Source organism: Phalacrocorax carbo, chromosome 26, assembly GCF_963921805.1.
Source record: "Phalacrocorax carbo chromosome 26, bPhaCar2.1, whole genome shotgun sequence".
Lineage (NCBI taxonomy): Eukaryota > Metazoa > Chordata > Aves > Suliformes > Phalacrocoracidae > Phalacrocorax > Phalacrocorax carbo.
In genome coordinates this window covers 4,341,163-4,345,121 of record NC_087538.1, presented here as the reverse complement: position 1 = coordinate 4,345,121, position 3,959 = coordinate 4,341,163, and the positions used below count along the sequence as shown (strand labels likewise).

The 3,959-nt window shown below is 68.8% G+C and overlaps 1 long non-coding RNA gene across 1 annotated transcript; it reads left to right on the top strand.

The window, feature by feature from the left end:
- Positions 1-1,737: 1,737 nt before the first annotated feature.
- LOC135317584 (uncharacterized) lies at positions 1,738-3,726 on the top strand. Its single transcript, XR_010376383.1, has 4 exons — positions 1,738-1,838; positions 2,664-2,703; positions 2,911-3,123; positions 3,644-3,726. It is a non-coding gene; the product is annotated as an uncharacterized LOC135317584 (long non-coding RNA).
- The last annotated feature ends 233 nt before the right edge of the window (positions 3,727-3,959 follow it).

The following is a 3,959-nucleotide window of genomic DNA, read 5'->3' as shown; positions in this document are numbered from 1 at the left end:
GTGACACCAGTGACACCAGTGACTCCAGTGACTCCAGTGACTCCAGTGACAACAGTGACTCCAGTGACACCAGTGACCCCAGTGACTCCAGTGACACCAGTGACTCCAGTGACTGCAGTGACTCCAGTGACTCTAGTGACTCCAGTGACTCCAGTGACACCAGTGACACCAGTGACTCCAGTGACTCCAGTGACTCCAGTGACGCAGTGACTCCAGTGACACCACTGACTCCAGTGACTCCAGTGACACCAGTGACTCCAGTGACACCAGTGACTCCAGTGACTCCACTGACACCAGTGACTCCATTGACGCAGTGACTCCAGTGACACCAGTGACACCAGTGACTCCAGTGACCCCAGTGACTCCAGTGACTCCAGTGACTCCAGTGACTCCTGTGATTCCAGTGACCCCAGTGACTCCAGTGACTCCAGTTACACCAGTGACTGCAGTGACTCCAGTGACCCCAGTGACTCCAGTGACTCCAGTGACTCCAGTGACTCCAGTGACTCCACTGACTCCAGAGACTCCAGTGACTGCAATGACACCAGTGACTCCAGTGACCCCAGTGACTCCAGTGACTCCAGTTACACCAGTGACTGCAGTGACTCCAGTGACCCCAGTGACTCCAGTGACTCCAGTGACCCCAGTGACTCCAGTGACTCCAGTGACTCCAGTGACTCCAGTGATTCCAGTGACTGCAGTGACTCCAGTGACTGCAGTGACACCAGTGACTCCAGTGACACCAGTGACTCCAGTGACTCCAGTGACGCAGTGACTGCAGTGCCTGCAGTGACACCAGTGACTCCAGTGACTCCAGTGACACCAGTGACACCAGTGACTCCAGTGACACCAGTGACCGCAATGACCCCAGTGACCCCAGTGTCTCCAGTGACACTAGTGACTCAGTAACTGCAGTGACTGCAGTGACACCAGTGACTCCAGTGACGCCAGTGACTCCAGTGACACCAGTGACCGCAATGACCCCAGTGACCCCAGTGACTCCAGTGACACCAGTGACGGAGTGACTCCAGTGACACCAGTGACTCCAGTGACTCCAGTGTCTCCAGTGACCCCAGTGACCGCAGTGACCCCAGTGACACCAGTGACACCAGTGACTCCAGTGTCTCCAGTGACTCCAGTGACCCCAGTGACCCCAGTGACACCAGCGACTCCAGTGACACCAGTGACTCCCGTGACTCCAGTGACACCAGTGACACCAGTGACTCCAGTGACACCAGTGACAACAGTGACTCCAGTGACTCCAGTGACCCCAGTGGCACCAGTGACTCCAGTGACCAGCGGCACCGCTCAGTGCATGGGTGTCCCCGGGCTCTGTCCCAGTGCCCCCAGTGCCCCCCAGCCTCCCACTCCCCCATCCCAGTGTCCCGCCGTCTCCCCCCGAGCTCTCAGCGTCCCCATCGCAGCCCCCCCCGGGGCGCCCGGTGTCGCCCCCCCCCCCCCCAGTGGCTCCCAGTGCCCCTCCCCCGCATCCCCCAGTGCCCCCCGCGCTCCCGCCTCCCCCCTCCCAGTAGCTCCCAGCGCAGACTGGGGGGAGTGGGGGGGGGGGCTGCGGGGGGGGGGGGGGCACAGACCCCGCACTCACACTCACACTCACACTCAGCCCCACCCATAGCCCCTCCCCCTCCCCCTCCCCCTCCCCCTCCCCCTCCCCCACTTTACCCCCCTCCCCCCCCCCTTTCGGCCGCTTCCGGTCGCGCGCTGACGCGGGGGGGGGGAGGGGGGCGGGGCCGCGGTGACGCCGGAACTGACGCGGCGGGAGGGGGCGGGGCCGGCCGGGTCACGTGGGAGCGGCGGCCGAGCGGCGCGCGCGGCGGCGGGTACGGGGAGGGGCGGGGGCAAATGTGTGGGGCTGGGGGGCGTTATATGGGGCTGGGCGGGCAGTGTATGGGGCTGGGCGGGCAGTGTATGGGGCTGGGCGGCACTATATGAGGCGGGGGTTGCTGTATGGGGCTGGGGGTTCATGGGGGTGGTACGTGGGGCAGGGAGGGACAATCCATGGGGGGGGGGGGGCTGTGCAGGGCAGTGGGGGGCACTCGGGGGTGGGGGTGTCCGGGGGGCCAATGTGTGGGGCTTAGGGGCAGGAGATGGGGTGGGGGGTGCTGTGGGGCAGCCGTGGGGCAGCCTGGGGCTGTGGTGGTTTGGGGGGCTGGAGGGTGGTTTGGGGGCCGTGGGGCAGGTGTGGGGCCCCCCGATGCCGTGGGGCTGCCATGGGGCAGCCTGGGGGCCGTGGGGTGGTTTGGGGGGCTGTGGGGCAGCCATGGGGCAGCCTGGGGGCCGTGGGGTGGTTTGGGGGGCTGTGGGGCAGCCGTGGGGCCATGGGGCAGCCCGGGGGCTGTGGTGGTTTGGGGGGGCCGTGGGGCAGCTGTGGGGCCGTGGTGGTTTGGGGGGCTGGGGGGCAGCCTGGGGGCCGTGGGGCAGCCATGGGGCAGCTCTGGGGCCGTGGGGCAGCCGGGGGCCGTGGTGGTTTGGGGGGGGTGTGGGGCAGCTGTGGGGCAGCCCCTGATGCCGTGGGGCTGCCATGGGGCGCCTGGGGGCTGTGGTGGTTTGGGGGGGCGGGGGGTTGGTTTGGGGGGGGCTGTGGGGCAGGTGTGGGGCAGGTGTGGGGCCGCCGTGGGCTCCCCTGACGCCGGCTCTCGCGGCAGGAGGGGGCGGCGCCGGCGGCCGATGAAGGTGGCCTGTGCTGTGAGTGCCCACCCCGGGGGGGGGCATGTCGTGACGGGGGGCGGGGACTGTCACGAGAGTGGGGGCGGTATCGCGACACGACGGGTGTCACGACACGGGGGTATTGTGACACGGTGGGTGTCGCGACGGGGGGGGGGGCTGTATCGCGACGGGGGGGCTGTATCGCGACGGGGGGGGGCTGTATCGCGACAGGGCGTGTCCCCACAGGTGCTGGCGCTGGCGCTGGTGGCGACGGTGACGCCGACGGTGCTGCAGGCGCTGGGGCGGCGGTTGCTCACCATGGCCTCGGGCGCCCGCGACCCCCCCGGCGACCCCCCCGGCGACCCCCATGACCCCCCCCGGCGACCCCTACGTCCCCGGCAGCCTCTCGGCCGCCTTCGTCACCTGCCCCAACGAGACGGTGGCCAAAGAGCTGGGCAGGTGGGGGAGGGGTGACACGGGGGGGTGACATGGGGTGACGTTGGGGGGGTGACGTGGGGCGATGTGGGGTGACGGGGTGACACAGTGGGGTGACACCGGGGGGGTGACACAGGGTGACGTGGGTGAAACAGGCAATGTGGGGTGACACTGGGGTGGGTGATGGGGTGACATGGGGGGTGACATGGGGGGTGACACGGGGGGGTGACACGGGGGGGTGGTGGGGGTGACGGGTGGGTGACAAGGGGTGACGGGGGGGTGACACGGGGGGTGGGTGACACGGCGGGGTGACACGGAGGGTGACGGGGGGACATGGCGGGGGGACACGGGGGGTGACATGGGGGGTGACACAGGGGGGGACACGGGGGGTGATGGGGTGACACGGGGGGTGACATGGGGGGGAAATGGGGGGGGACACGGGGGGTGACACGGGGGGGACACGGGGGGTGATGGGGTGACACGGGGGGTGACATGGGGGGGAAATGGGGGGGGACACGGGGGGGTGACGGGTGACGCTGCGCAGGGCGATGGTGGAGAAGCGCCTGGCGGCCTGTGTCAACATCCTGCCCCACGTCACCTCCATGTGAGTGGGGGGTCACGGGGGGTCACGGGGGGACATGGGGGTCATGGGCGGACACGGGGGGAGGGACATGGGGGGTCACGGGGGGGACATGGGGGGTCACGGGGGGTCACGGGGGGACATGGGGGTCATGGGCGGACACGGGGGGAGGGACATGGGGGGTCACGGGGGGGACATGGGGGGTCACGGGGGGTCACAGGGGAGGGACACGGGGGGTCACAGGGGGGTCACGGGGGGAGGGACGTGGGGGGGTCACAGG